Raw genomic sequence first — 16822 nt, 5'->3', positions numbered from 1 at the left:
AAGTGGGCCCGTGTGAACCTCATGAGGTTCAACAAGGCCAAGTGCAAGGTCCTGCACCTGGGTCGGAGCAACCCCCGGTATCAATACAGGCTGGGGGATGAAGGGATTGAGAGCAGCCCTGCTGAGAAGGACCTGGGGGTACTGGTGAATGAGAAGCTGGACATGAGTCGGCAATGTGTGCTCGCAGCCCAGGCGGCCAACCGTATCCTGGGCTGCATCAAAAGAAGCATGGCCAGCAGGTCAAGGGAGGTGATTCTGCCCCTCTCCTCTGCTCTGAGTCCTGCGTCCAGCTCTGGAGCCCTCAGCACAAGAAGGACATGGACCTGTTGGAGCAGGTCCAGAGGAGGGCCACAAAAATGATCAGAGGGATGGAACGCCTCTCCTATGAAGAAAGGCTGAGAGAGTTGGGGGTATTCAGCTTGGAGAAGAGAAGGCTCCAGGGAGACGTTATTGCAGCCTTTCAGTACTTAAAGGGGGCTTATAAGAATGATAGGGACAAACTTTTTAGCAGGGCCATTGCAACAGGACAAGGGGGAATGGTTTTAAACTAAAAGAGGGTAGATTTGGACTAGATAGAAGGAAGAAATTTTTTACCATGACGGTGGTGAGACACTGGAAGAGGTTGCCCAGAGAGGTGGTAGGTACCCCATCCCTGGAAACATTCAAGTCAGGTTGGACGGGGCTCTGAGCAACCTGATCTAGTTGAAAATGCCCCTGCCCACAGCAGGGGGGTTGGACTAGATGACCTTTAAAGGTCCCTTCCAACCCAAATTATTCTATGATTCTATGATTCTACCTGTGGTCAGGAAAAATAGAAAGAAGCAGCTATAAGAACATTCTTCTCCCTTAGAAGAAAGGCCAGGTATAGCCTTATATGTCTGTGTAACCAGGTACGGGCCATCACACATCAGTTTCTGTGCTTTGAAATGAGGGTGAGGAAGCTGCAGTCCTGAAGACAAGCAGTTGTTATAGTCACAGGACTGGGAATGCTCAAAGAAGTCCTCCTGAGAATATGTCCTGGCAGATAGGATCTCATTGAGCCCACACTCCATTATAAAAGACCATATTAACATGGACTTGGGCAGCCAAAAAGTCCCATCCCCTGGCTGTTCATTAGCTAAGCCTCAGAGCTGGACAAGCATGGCCACATGCTTCTTTCTCTTTGAACAATGGGAAGAGTGACTGCCCATGTCAATGGCATACAACATAATCATTCCCATTGAAGCAGTACCCATTATTTCTAAGGCATTTGAATGTGGGACCAGAGATGGCTTGCTCTCTGCTGTTTCAGCACACAAATGTCTACACATGATCACCCAGACGTGTCTGCACCACAGTGGAGAGGACAAAACATGGGTACTTTTCAGGACACGTGAGGGAGGGAGAGCACCTGTTTCCCAAACTTGCAGACACCTCATGCATGGATGTCTTTGTGCTAAGGCAAAGCAAGTTAGCTCAGACTAGTGACATTCAAAAGTTTTTTACTCCTTTCTACATTTGTTGTAGACACGTAACTGCCAGTTAATCATGGAGCAGACAGAGCAAAATTATGATGAGCTATTTGATTTACCAATTGTCTTGACAAACTCTGGCAAAACCACTTAACCCTTGAAAAGAAAGAGAATGTGTCCACGAAGTCATATTGATAAAAACAGAGCCTAATTATCAAAAACAACCTGCAAAGTCAAACACCTTCAAAATTGTAGGCAGTTTGGCTTTATACACAGCTTCATACTGTTACCCAGAGAAGTCCCTAAACAGATTGCAGCTACATTCAGCTGAGGTTTATTGAGAGTAGATGATAAAGCAGAGGGAGAGGAAAAAGGAATTTGAGGAAATGCTCTCAAAGACACTGTCAGAGCACCACAGCAGCCAGGGGGTTCCTGGGGGACCAGGGGGGTTTCCTTGGGTCCATCACGGAAGGGCCTGACAGCTGCAGCCTGTCCCACCACCTCAGCCAGGAGCAGGGCAGCGGGGGGACACCGGGGCAGCCCCAGCCCTGGGCTTTGGGCACCTCCTTCGGGATGGGGATGGAGACGGGCCGAGGCCAGGCCAGGATGTGGGTCTGTGGGTGGGCCCATCTCAGTGAGGCCCATGGCCGGGCAGGGCAGGGCTGTGGGGAGCTGGAGACTGGCCCTGCTGCCACATTGCTGGGGCAGGGACTGCCAGCCCCAGGGGGGTGACATGGAGTCCTGGGCTGTGGGCAGGGTGAGAGGAGCCCCGGGGGCGTGGGCAGGGGCAGTCAGGGCTGGCAGTGCCTCAGGGACACAGCAGACACACAAGAAAACCCTGGACAAGAGCCTGTCCTGAGTGCCCAGCTGGCCAGGCCAGAGGATCTTTGAAGAACCAGGGCACTTGAAGCTGGGGAGACCCCCAGCTTCAGCCCCACACTTGCAGTGGTACCAATCCCACCGTCGCTTATACCTGTCCTGTGTGTTCAACCGCTTGTGCCAACTGCTCACACTCAGCCTGTCCCTTTCAGGCTGTGGGCTGCGTCATTCATTGCCACATTCAAACCTCTCCTCTTCAGCTCGGCACTGACTCACCCCATCCCTCTCCATGTCTCACTCATTCCTCCTCACGCGCGGCAAGAGATATAAAACCTGCCTCAGCCTATATGGAAAGAGCTTCTGAAGTCTCCAGCTCAGTCCTGTTCCTACCGCATACTACACTGCAATAATAGCCGTGCTTTCCTTTATTAATACTTTCAGCTGACTAAGCTATATGGAAGTGTGGTAGATCACCTCCAGATGTTCTGCTCACTTTTAAGTAACAGAAGACGATACTTTTCCCCAGGGCAAGTTTATCTGCTATCATCAGATGTGGTCATTCCCTCCTTTGTTAGGCTCTAATTTTACATCTAAACTAGCTGGTGGGTTTGTGTGCATTTTAAAGCACCTTTTGGTGACCAGTGACAACAGTCAGCTGCCCCCTTCAGCCAAAAGGGCTTCAGGTATCGGTAATATTTCCATAACAAGTAACTTCTTACAGTGAGTTTTTCATTGTGTCATGTCCTGGCAAAAGACAGTTGGGAATGCCCTTCTTGGTCCTTTTTTAAAAACTAGAGGCAGAGGTAACCTCGCCCAGGTAGGGCCAGGCTGTGAGGCTGGCGAGCATGGGGAGCCTGTGGCTGGCCGCGGCTGCTGATGCACGCACAGGGCTTCACCTTCTGGCCTGCTGGGACCCACCCTGCCAAAATTGTTGTGACAGCTGGAGCAGTAAAGCAGTGCTTAAGCAAGAAGAGGAGTAGCAAAGTTGTGGCCTGTGTTGGAATCACTCATTTTGCTTCCAGCTCAGGAAAAGGGACATGTCAACCGACCCTTAAACAAAAGCTACAAGCCTGGGAGCTTTAACCATCTATCTGGCCTGCTTGCTTACAAGATTTTAGGGTCATTTCACACAATTCCTCTGTCAGCACAGTAAATCCCACACAGAATGGCAGGTGACATTTTAAATACTCCAGAGCTGTAGCAGGCAAACTTTATGTGCGTTATGAAATTTTACTTCCTTTCCTGATGAACATTTTCCTAATGATGTGTTTGCAGTGTAGATATAGCTTTATTTTACCAGGACAATTGAGCCTGTATTCCCCAGGCAGTGATACACTACAACAAAGAAAAGCCCCGACAGACCTCTCTTCTCCCTAGGTGCACTTTATAAATGATCTGTCACACAGGATGAGTTGCAGCCCCTTTTCATATATGCTTATATGTTCCTTTATCTCTTCTCAAGACGTGTTTTAAAGAGTTGAGGAAAGCATAAAGATGTTTGAGTCACATTATTATCCTGTGCTGTTTTGTAGCACATTCCTCTTAGAACATTGTGCGCAAGGCTCCACAAATAGGATGTAACTGGAAAGTCTGGTCTCTTTACTGGCCTCCCACAGCACTACAGGAAATCAAAAGAAAGCTTAGCAGAGCTTGAAAAAAGTTTTTATTGTTGCCTTTAGAACATCCTTCTAAATTAAGAGCATTTTAATTCAATTTTAATGCTGGAAGAACAAGATCTGCATTGTTCACATCTGCTCGTTAAAGTAAACAAGAACTCATTCCAGGAGAAGAAGATGCAGAATGACTGTCCTTCCTGTGCCTTCAGTCCTTCTACTCATTCATTACACACCTTTCAAAGTTGAGAGAGACTGAGGTAAGCGAGTACCAGCAGCAGTTCTTTCACTGTGCTGGCATGACTCACTCACCAAGCCTTACCCCATAGCTGCAGCAGTGGCCCTGTAGGAAAATAGCAAGTAACCAGGTTGTGAAAGACTATATAGCACTGCACACACGTGAGGAAAGAAAGGTTGCGTAACATCTGCTGCAATAGTTTGGGAAACACTGTTTCAGACAGAAATGCACTACGTGGATCCTTAGGGTAGTGCTGAGCTGAGCCAGAGGCCCCACAATCACTGTAGGTATGTTGCCCCTGGACGGGTATGTCATGCAAAGCCACTCGGACATCTCTGTACCTGGCATCCAGTACTTAAAAAATTAAATGCTGCTTTTTTGTCTGTTCAGGATGCGTCCTTTGCTCCTTTTCACTTCCCTGCATAGAGAAAAGATATTTATGAGCAGGTAGTTAAAGTTATTTGATGAAATTTACCTTGTGAGGGCAGGAAATTCTCTATAAGATAGTAAAAATGCTATGGCTCAATGTCCATGTCCCTTACTCTGAATTACAGTCCTGGAAGAGATTGCTATAGCTTGGTGCATCCTTTGCATTTCAAATCCCTTTTATAGAACCTTTGCAGCTAAAGGTAAAGGGATGTAAACGAACAATAAGTATCACGCTAGAGAAGCCGAAGGTTGGTTTCTGGAATTTTCCCAGGGCTCACATGTATCTTGGGTAAGACTTCCTTTTTCTGATGGACAACATGCCCAATTGCAATTACATAGAAAAAAATCCCAGACGTAGACACAGGGGTATTACGTCAGCCAGATTCCATTATCCTTTATCCTTCTGTCATAAGGATGGGCAACGTTTTCATCTTACTGACAGGAGGAAAGTAAGACTGTTGCGTGACTGTAACCACAACAGTCGTTTTTGTCTATTCCTTGCCCCCAGCTCATTGCCTCTCAAGATACAATTTTAGCCCTTTGGTCACGCAGCCTACTTATTCAGATTTCCTCTCCTCACTTTTTGTGCTGTCATGTGTGTACGTCAGACATACATTCATCACAAACCCATTGCCTATTCAATCAGGCAAGGAAGAGAAAATGCCAGAACTCTTTGGGGAGATTTTGGGCACGGGTGGAAAAAGGTCACAGGCACGGCAGAGGATCAGCAAAGAGCAGAGGATCAGCATGGAGTTTGTGCCGTCAGCCTGCAATCAGATGCTTTATCTCAGCACTCATTCATCATACGTAAAGCCTCCTAAACTAACAGCATCACTCCGAAAAGACAGGAGAATCTGTGATTCTAAACATAACATAGCTGTGCCTTTTTTTTGGTATTAAAATGATTTCTATTTATTGCCATCCTTATTTTATCTGCTTTCTCCTCCACACTGGTGCTTGTGCAAATCAACACTGAACAACAAAGAATCTATTTTTTGACCCTACGAAAACAACAAGACATTATAACTGTTGTAGAGGCATTCCATAAAAACATGCTATAGCTACAATAATTTTGGAAAAAAGCTCTTCTGAGTTAAAGAGAATTAAAAGGCAAAATATATTTGAATTGCAAGTTCTTCAGTTCATGTTTAATTTCATATTTAAAATGACACATATTGTTATGTATTGGTGTTCTTCAAAATTTCTGGGGAAATATAATCAGTAAAAATAGTAAAACTGAATGCCAACTTAGTGTTTCATTTTTGATTCAATTCAGATGCATCAAATGCATTAAAAACTGTTATACAGGTATGTATTTTTGGTTCGAAAAAATTTGCTTTTCTGTTTATCTTACCATAAACTCCTTTATGCCGAGTCATCAAACTATGTTTTGATGTGTAAGAAAATATATTAGTATAGAAGACTTACTTCTGGGAGCTAGGAGATATTAAGTTCTCTTGTATATCGCAGTAAACTGTAAAATAAAATGTTATTGAGATATTAAAAATACTACAGACTTCAACTCATCTACACACCAGGTAACAGAACATGAAGGTTTTACTTGATACTCAGAAGAAGAGTTTTCACACCTGCTCTAATAATGTGAATTGCAGAGAAACTCTAGATACACATTAATGTAGCTATGTTAATTAGTTTGCCAGGCACTAAGCAGAGCTGGCTTCATGGCCATGAACTGTGGGAATATGAAGGAAATGGAAAACCAATTAACTGGTTTTCAGCAAGAACACATAGACTTGGAAAGGGTTAACTATGCCATCTTCTTTTTAAGTTCTGCCATTAAGACAAAAGGAAAAAGTGAAAGAGGATCATTTCCACATAGGAGGGAAGTGATAGACACAGAGCTGTGCATAAAAAAGCAGCAGACTCCTTACAATTCTTAGCAAACTTTTAGAGTAGAAGATGAAGGAAACAGAACAGAAACATTTTCACACAACAAGCATTTGCCGATTCTGCCTTCCCCAAACATTTGGAAGTCAAGCTGCATCTTCAAAATGTCCATGTAGGATCTTGCTTCATTTAACTTCTGTTCAATCTTGCTTCATTTAACTTCTATTCAATGAAAGCAATGGTTTCAGAAGTCTGACTCCCACTGAGGAAAAGCTGGAGTATTTATAAAAAATTAATGCAATTAAAACTATTAACACAATAATAGTATTAAGAAAAAAGAAAAAAAAAAAACAGGAAAATAACGGTCCAAAAATGTAGTCAGCAGCAGCCAGAAGGAAGCTAGCTGGCCTCCAGAAAGGGGGCAGGGTCAGAGAAACAAATCCCAGTGACTAAGACAGACTCACTGACATGACCACAGAGGCCAACAGGCTAATTTCGGTCTGGGACCCCTAAGGGGTCCTGCCCAGCTGAAAACGTGCAGGCTCACACAGGCTGCTGGGGAAGGCAGAGCCTGGCCAATGCAGCCATCGCACATGGGGTGAATCTGGGTCCACCTCACTGCTGGGGGATAAAAAAAACAGGGGTCTATCACCCATACTCCACCCCTTCACTGCCTCTGTTCCTCACTGCTCAAGTGGCTGCATATTTTTGGAGCCCGTTATCTGAGCAAGAAAAGGGATGCTGAGGCTCTTCCAGGCCTTTTGCTGCCAGGTCCTGACCATCCTGACTATCTTTTGCTCTTAAAAGCACCGGCGAAGTTCACATTTTCCCTCCCTCTCCCTCCCTCTCTCATGTACTATGTCTCTCTCTGCGATGGCAATTCCCATAAAATACCAGGGACTTAACTTTTCTATGTGAGACAATATCTGGTCTTTCATTAGGTCTATATCCCAAAATCAATTTACAAAACTAAGCATAAAAGCATTGATTTCCCTGACAGAGGGTCATTGAAAGGTATTTTGTCAGTACCATGATGGGAAAAAAAAAGGAGATATGGAGAAAATATTGCATGAGCACATATTGCTGGGTAATAATAGTAATTTAAAATGGGAATTGCACACTGGAAAGATAACTTTTTAACTTTTAAGAGTACTGAATCACAAGCAGAGATTTCATATAATTTCTTTCATATAATTTCTGAGGTGGATTGAAAACTGGTTGAATGGCTGAGCCCAGAGCATAGTATCAGTAGCACAAAATCTAGTTGGAGGCCACTGAATAGCAGTGTACCCCAGGGGTTATACTGGGTCCAATCCTGTTCAACATCTTTGATAATGGTCTGGATGATGGGGCAGAGTGCACCCTCAGCAAGTTTGCTGATGGTACAAAACTAGGAGGAGTGGCTGGTACTCCTGATGGGTGTGCTGCCATCCAGACACACCTCAACAGGCTGGAGAAATGGGTGGACAGGAACCCCATGAATTTCAACAAGGGAAGTGCAAAGTCCTGCACCAATATAGGCTGGGGGCTGCTTGGATGGAAAGCAGTTTGGCAGAAAAGGAGCTGGGGGTCCTGGTGGACACCAAGTTGAATATCAGTTAACAATGTGCCCTTGAAGCAAAGAAGGCCAATGGTATCCTCAGCTGCATTAGACAAAGTATTGCCAGCAGGTCGAAGGAGGTGGTCCTTCCCCTCTACTCAGCTCTGGTGAGACCATACGTGGAGTACTCGGTCCAGTTCTGGGCTTTTTGGTATGAGAGAGACATGGACATACTGGAGAGGGTTCAATAAAGGGCAACAAGGATGATTAAGGGACTGGAGCATCTCTCCTCTTTCATGGGGAAAGGCTGAGAGAGCTGGGACTGCTCAGCCTGGAGAAGAGAAGGTTCAGGGAGGATCTTATCAATGTATACAAATACCTGAAGGAAGGATGCAAAGAAGATGGAGCCAGGCTCCTTTCAGTGGTGCCCAGTGACAGGACCAGAGGCAATGGGCACAAACAGAAACGCAGGAGATTCCCTCTGAACATCACTTTTTTACTGTGATGGTTACCGAGCTCTGACACAGGTTGCCCAGGGAGATTGTAGAGTCTCCATCCTTGAAGATATTCCAAAAACATCTAGACATGGTCCTGGGCAACCTGCTGTAGGTGGCCCTGCTTGAGCAGGGGGGTTGGACAAGATTACCTCTAGAGGCCCCTTCCAACCTCAACCATTCTCCAGTTGTGCTCTGAGAAATATTTCTAACAAAATCAAACATTTTTTCCAGCTGCTGTGTTTTTACATCAGCAGAGAAAACAGATGAAACATGTAACTGGCAGTTCAAATGTATTTCTTCATTGAAAATTTTGTCTGTGAACAGAGTGTGATTTGGTGAAAGACAAAGTCCAAGGTGTACAAAAAAGAATCCTCCCAGTAAATTACATTGAAGTGGGAGATTGATTTGGGAGTTTGTGTCTTGGAAACTACAGCAGTCAATGGAAGGTACCTATTTCATGAAGAAACAAAGCAAGAGGTATTAAAAACAATTACAGTAACAGGAAGACCTTGATTTGCCCATTTAAAAAAGATCAAATTCCTAAACAAAAATCAAACATGCCTCTTATAATGCCTATTAGCCCTTTGCACATCTCCAAGAATGCAAGATTTTGCTGGAAGACCAAGCCTGCCCTTTGATAGTGACTCATTACAATATGCTGCAAAGTTCTGCTGCAAGAATATGCCGCTATAACGTGACCTTCTTCTTGTTATATAATGCCAAGACTGAAGTAATGTTCTTCTAAACGAATCAAATACAAGCACATTTTCCTAATTCTGATATTATTTTACAAGAGAGAGAGCTCCTGTAACCAAGAACTTTACTACAATAGTTCTCTGCGATATACTGTAATACAGCTTCATTATTAGAGGATCAAGAACTTGCATAGCGAATTCTGACATTTAAAACAAAAAATCCAAATCAAATATCTGAAATGTTCTGGAAAACAAATTCAACTGTTTTCTATAAGATGATAGCTGACCCCTCACAGAATTGTTCCATCTAAGATTTTTGTCAGTTCCATTCTTAAATATCATCAGATGGCACCAGCTCACAGCCATTCTGTGAAAGCTTTAAGCCTGAAAGCCGTTTTTTCTGAGGCGATTTCTCTGGACTGTGTGCAGGTGCTTTGATTTATGCCATCTGAAATGAAATCTGAATCAGGACTAGTCCAAGCAACAACCTAGTTCCTGCAAATATGGCTTTTCCAATCCAGTGAGTTAGCAACTCCCATGCATGAGGGGAAAAACCCCAAAACTTACTTGTTTGTTTATTTATTTGGTTGGTTGTTTAAAAAAGAAGTCAAACTGTGAAAAATGTAATCTTTTAAATTTCCTCAGTTATGTGGGATCCTGGCCACTAGAAAAGATTTAAACTTACTCAAAACTCTCTGCTCTTTAGACCTGTTGAAAGACAAAACTCCTAATACTGATCTTTCCACCTTGCTTCCTATGACCCTTCCCCCCAGCAGCACTATTTTAAGAGCAAGGCTGTCTTCAGCAAGCCAAATTCCAAACCATCGTCTCAGGTTAGTAGCAACTTACCCCACCAGCATATCCATAGATTTAAATAGAAATTTGCATGAAGTAGGTCATTATTTCTTTCGTGTAGGAGTATCAAAATACAGCTCACTGAAATTTTCTCAAGATTACTTTCAAGTAAGAGTTTAAAATGAGCCCAACTAAGCATTGCCCTTCTGGGACTAAACTCCATTCTGTAATAACACTCCTGAGATCAGTTTGTTGAACACAATGCCTTACAGAAACATAACTTTTTCTTTTTTAAACTGCTTCATACGCATGTTTTAACTCACACATTCCCCAGCACAACACTATTTCATCTTTCTCCAGGTAGCAGAGTATAGGTTTTCACGTTTTTTTCCTCTGGCACCTTCTTAAACAAGCCAGCTCAGTAAGTGGTGCCTACAGCCCAAGTGATGTGATACTGCTCTGAGCGCTGAAATAAGTGGGTTTGGGTAGGGAGGAGAAGGCTTGTTACAGTCAGTCTATTTGGTTTGGACTATTTGCACTCCTGCTGAGTGCACTCAGCGCAATATTGGTTCTGTATGCTTAAGAACAGCATGCTGGAGTGCAAGAGGAATAAAATAACAAGCCTTTTGAAATATTGGAGAATATTTCTAGCCTGCAGCAGAGGCCAGTGTCAGGCAGAGGATTTCAACGTAGTTTTTGCACTTTTCAGTCCCTTGCCACATTTCCTCTTTCAGCTGGAAAATTCACTGCAGATTCAGTACATTTCTGTTCACCTAACGTTGCCCAGGAGCAGGACAGGACTCTACTCCATCCAGCTTTTGGCCATCATCACCTCTCTTCTCTGAGCACTTACTTTAATCCAGAGGCAAAACAGCATACGTTACTGGATACATCACAAAATCTAATTAGTTCAAAATGCACATTTATCATTTATTCCATTCATTTTTCTTTATATTTGCATCAACATAAGGAGAGTTCAAGCAGCTACTATACATGTATTAAAGAGCATACATTGCAATGACACAAGGCCTGGGCTGAGTGTTACCAAACCATGGCTCTAGCAAACACGTGCAACATCTCCTTCACATTTGTGCTTAAATTAAAGGGTAATAGACATAAGTGAGAGGTGGGAAAGTAGCTCAGTTATCTGACATTTAAAACCCTGTGCATGCTTTGCATGAAAGTCATTCTGCTGCCCATTTAGAGATAACTTTTTAGAGGTAATTATTTCACACACTCTGCCACATTATTCCTCCCTTAGGACTCTTCAAAACATAAGTGTTGCTGTTCTTGATGCCAACCCCAGGGCTTCAGGAGATGTTGTCTGTACAGAAACGAGCTGTAGTCTGTGCGCTGGAGTGTGAGTGGAAGGCCCATTAGTTCCTAGGAGAAAATTTCACAGTGTTACTGGCATCAACAAATGGAAAAGCAGGATACTTTTTGGTTGTCTTTTTTTCAGTCTCTATCAATGATACGTGGGAACTAATGCAAAATGATCAACCAGTATTTCCTTTGAGAGAGCACTGACAAGTTATTGATTTGCTTCTACTTCTAATCTGCTTGTTCTCCTAAAAAAGTGAGGCATGAGAGGGTAAAGTGAATAAAAATAGCCAGAGGCAGCAGGAAAAAGAGCAAAAGATGAGAAGCTTAAAAGCCCCAGAAGCCAGAGAAGAGAGGGGTGTTGGGTGGAGATACAGAGAGAAGGGCAGGCAGTGCCAGGACCTGCGCAGCAATGAGGAACACAGACGGAGGAGGGTGGTCAGCACAGGCAGTCAGTTGCGTTGGACAGGGGGAAGAATCCAAATCTGAAGAAAGGGCAAACTGGAGCAATTACTACTTGATCAAATCACAGCCCTGGGAAAGCAGAGAGCAAAGTCTTAGACCTAAATTCAGCTGGCGAAAGGAATAGAGCAATAAGCTAACTGATCAGAGAAGATGGCATAGATGACAGATAGCAGGAAGAGGAAAAGATGACGAGAAAAGGGCTGGTTTTCTGTGCAAGCAGGAGGCAGGGAGGTACGGAAGAGCTGTAGATTTGGATTGTAATGGAGATTTGCAAATAACGCAGCAGTAAGTTAAATCTGCCAGACACATTATAGAAGCGTTCACCAAAGGGCACTTGCACAAGTTTGTTGATTTGTGAGTAGTGAGGCTTATTTCACCCTTAGCTGGTAAGATGGATATTTTGAACTTGCAGTCTGAATAACTGACTAAGCATTTCCAGATTTGGTCATTAAAGCAGAACATGCTTCTTAGCTTCTTGAATGCTATTACATTAAGTGGATTACTAGGGAAATAAATATGGAAACGTTTCTGCAGACATAAATATCTCTAAAATGTGGAGATAGGCTTTTGAAAAGTTTGCAGCTTGCCTTAATGCAAACGCACTGTGTGATGCCATTGACATTGCACATTGTAGGTGGTACAAAAATAATACTAGTATAAAGGCAATGTCAATATTATCCTCATCAAGGCAAATCCTCAAAGGCACTAAGTTTCCCTGTATGCTAATCCAGATGTTTCTCTGTTTCTAGTTAAGGCAGCTGATGTTTCATCTAGGTTTGTGATAGCCTGTCTTTATAGTGCCAGAAGAGTTTTTGATTACCATATGGTTGGTAAGTTTGTAACACTAAATAAACACACTTTGTCATTAGTTAGTACACCTGCTGTCAATACACCCTATATCTGCGTGGCCTTTTCATAAGATTTTCTGGGTCGTATGTGCCTCAGCAACAGAAAAATCCTTGATCATTTGGGCTAGAAGGACAAATGATCAGTTTGTTACAGGAAAAATACATTCATGAACACTACAGACAACCTTGGTAATTGTGCGATGTCTCCAACAAAGCACTAATAGCCCAAACCCCAACTGAGCAGAGACTACATAAGTGAAGACAGTAACTCCACTAGTTCAGTAGCAGCAGTAAATTTGTAACTACTAACACAACCCAGTTACTATCTAGTTATAATTCCTGAAGCAACAGTCAATAAAATCTCCAAAAAAAAACCTTAAGTATGCTATTGACAGATAAATTCTAGCAGAAAGTTTGTCTGAAACAAATAAGAATGAAGAAATAATTTTTCATCATTATTTTCCTGCTACCTTAAATATACCATCCTTGTTTCTAAGTGTCATTTCCAGAGGAAGAAGCGTATGTTATGTCAAACTTATTTTGTGAGCTAGACAGACAGGGGGGAAATAAAATTGCAATAAGTAAACTCACTCAGAAATTCATAATTGAAGCTTTTCAAAAGCATGACTAAAAGCAAGTTATAGCATTTTCTCTGACTGGAAACTGATGGAAGCTTATGAAACACATAAACTAAATTGGGGAAAGTCCATGAGATTTGCCACAGGCTTTGTTTCCCCATTCATTGTGCTGTCACGGAAAGTGCTAAAGCTTCCTTCAACACAATGAGTAAGCAGAAGAACAAAGGATTCAGGATTAATAACCAGATAGTTTATTGTATTTTTGTGATTCAGGAGCATCTTTATGTCTAAAAAGGTGTTATTCCATTGTTTAGTGTGGGCTGAAAAACTGGTGAGAGAGCTTTTATTGTGTAAATTTCCATATGTTGTTTAGTCTGCCCTTTTCAGGAATTCATTTGCTGCTTACATTCATTTATGTTTCAATCATTCATTCATATACTATAGAGTGTTATCATTCTCTCCCCACCCTCAAAGGATTGCCTCGTATAGTTAATGCAATCAATACTTCAGTGTGAGGGGATAAACTCTATCCCAGACTTCCTATTGTTTTGTGGTTGATTTGATTTTATCTCAAACTACAGCCATATCAAGCAATATTTTGTCGTCTGTTTGACAGGTCTATTGCTGGGATGTTTTTTCGTTCTTCATTGTTTGGACTGGGCTTATATTAGACCACTATTTATTTTCATTTCCTAATTAGTCTTCAGCTGACCCAGAGTCACATTATAGATGTGATGAGAGTTATATCTATTTTTTCCTCATCCAGGCTGTAACTAATTTAAAGTGATAACGTTGGTGCCAATCAAAGAGACACTGTTGATAATATTTTAGTAATAAATATTCATAATTAACTTACTGCATAACGTGACTTCAGATGTAATTAAAATGGCTTAACTGTTAACATATGATTCAACCTGTTTATTCTGAATACTTGCAGTCAGTTGAGTTTCTTGTAAATAAGAGAAAACCAAAAGAAGTGGAGCTCCACTAAAATTCTAAGCTTTTGTATTAAAAATGGGGAACACCCCAATTAGGCACACAACTTAATGAAAAATAAATTTTATTTCATTCTGAACCACATACTCACATTCTAAGGAAATTAATCAGTATGTTAAATTAGTGCTGGAGGATGAGGCGGCTCTTCTGAAGCATCTTTAGAGACAATAAGCTGTAGTTTCTTGTTCATAAGCATACATAGTCATTCTCATTCAGTATAGTGGAGTTTTTCCTAACTTTTGTGGAGAAAAAATCACAATAAGACTAATTTTATTTTAATCTTATTCAGTTCGTCTTGACATGCTTGTGCCTCTTTTTGTCCCCTGACTAATAGAACAGCAGTTTATAACAAATAGTATGCTGCAATTGTGTGAATTTACAGAATTTAAGAGGAGTTACTTCAGCCATTCAAGAGAGATATCTTCCTATTCTCCGCACTTTCTAAAATGTGTCAGGCCTAAATACTCTAGATGTTCACAACAAGAGATGTTTTGAGTCAAGATTTTTAGGAAAGATTCTTATTGTAAACAAACTGGAAAGGATAAAAGTACAGTTGAGGGAGTTCTTGTTTATCTGTGTTTGATGGCATTGTGATACAGTGACAAAAGCAAGTCTTATTTGTTTGACTTAACGAATTTTCACAGTTCTTTTTCAGATTACATTGTCAACAGTGCATCTTTATGTTGTTACCCTCCTTCCAATCTGCCCTGTTTTTCCTTGAAGGCAATGAGATTTTTCTGGTGATTACTGTCCATGAGAAATAAAAAGGTTTGAAATACACTTTATTATACTGGTCTATGAAGAAGGAAAGGGATTATTTTAAATAAGGATTGGCAAGATATGAACACTCTTGATAATCAGACCTATCATGCAACTACTCTAAATCTTCTTGGTCTTTATAGCAAAATGATAATATATATCCAAAGCTGTAACTGAACTTTACATCTCAAGGTATAACATACAATAAACTTTAAAACAAATATGATCGCTTTCAGAAGTAAGAAAGTCCTGGCAAATATCACTTTTCAAAGTGATATTTCAAAGCTTAGCATCCTGAGGAGATTTTACTTTATATTGAAAAACATGCTTTAGTTCAAAATGGCCACAGCAAAAAATGTTATTGATTGTATTTCACTTTGCAAAATATAACTCAAATAGAACACAAAATCTGAATTCTGTTTCACAGTGGTTTCAATAAGTGTAAAGAACCACATGAGATAAATTTACCCACTAACTCTACTGTTTGCTTACTGAAAGTGCAGTACTCCAGAGAGATCTTTAAGAATACAAACACTAATGTAGATCAATTTTTTGCCCCATCCAATGACATTTCTCATTTTCAATAAATAAATAGGTAAATATTTAGCAGTATTAAAATAAACCAATTCTTTATTTGGAAAAGGATGCGGGGGGGGGGATAACTGTTAAGAAATACTACCCGATAAAGGTGATCAAAACCATTCCTGTATTGTGGTCAGATTCAGCTTATCATTTCAGTTGAAAATTGTGTGTATTTTTAGTGGAAAAGGCATAAGAAAAGAAAAGGTGGGAGGGAGGGTTTGGAAAGGAAACATTTGACTTCTGAAACGTCAACATTGGTTCCAAAGACATTTTGGGTTTTGTTGCAAAATATCTGTTTTCCACTGGAATTATTAAAAGGGATACCATAATAAATAAATGAATAATTTTTTTTCGGGTCAAGTAAGTCTGTTTAAAGGCAGATTCTCAAAACTACCTACCTGCTTATGCATTCACATTTTCGTTGCAGAACCAACCAATTTATTGTTTCTGTAATTTTAGCCACCACAGATTTCACCCACCAGAAGAATGCGTGACAAAAGATGAAGAGCTTTATCACTGCATATCCAAATATAGCTTGCCTTTAAAACCTGGGATTTGCCTCTCTACTTATGAGAACCACTTTTATGTGTGCTTGTCATCTAAAGGATTTTGAGGAACTGTGGATGAAAAATCTATAGGAGCACTGGCTTAGCACAGAAATTCAGCCGAGTGCCAGGGTGGGTTAGCTCTGCACACATCCGAGGGGTGTTACAGCACAGCACGGGAAAGCATTGCACATGGATTTTGGCTAGTTTTCCCCCTTTGACATCTCATTCCTGGCCTCCACTGCCTGCAGTTAAGGACTTTTCTGATTCCAGCGTGGCTCTTCCCGAGGTACAAGAAGTACAGTGCTATCAGCTTTGATATGTATGGATCACTGAGATAAAAGACCAGAGAAGAGTGGGAATTTATTTAGAAATCATGCCATTTGAGCCAGTGATAGTAAAAATCTATGGTTAAGCATCTCGGTTACTTAGCTTGGTGTCCAAACCCCTAACTCCATGAGGTCTGCAGCTCCAAAGCTAGTTCAGTCAAAGAGTAACATAACAAGAACCCATCTGAATACAGACTGTTATGCATGCAGGGCAGATCTGAACTCTGAATGTTAAGCTAGAATACATTATCTAATGGAAAAAAAATCCATCATTGACTGTCAAAATTAACGGACAAGCACACAGCAAGAAATAAAATGTAAAATTGCCTGGTGAGCTAAACACAGCTTATTTTGTTTTAAATTACAGTAATAAAAATGTCACAGGTGAGGGAGATATAATTTTTGTCCACATTTTGGAACACAAGCTGTTCAATCAAAAATTAAGATGTCTGTTCTGTTACTGCTATTTCCATCT

The sequence above is a fragment of the Calonectris borealis genome, chromosome 2 (assembly GCF_964195595.1).
Source record: "Calonectris borealis chromosome 2, bCalBor7.hap1.2, whole genome shotgun sequence".
Lineage (NCBI taxonomy): Eukaryota > Metazoa > Chordata > Aves > Procellariiformes > Procellariidae > Calonectris > Calonectris borealis.
Note: the sequence above shows the minus strand (reverse complement) of the source record.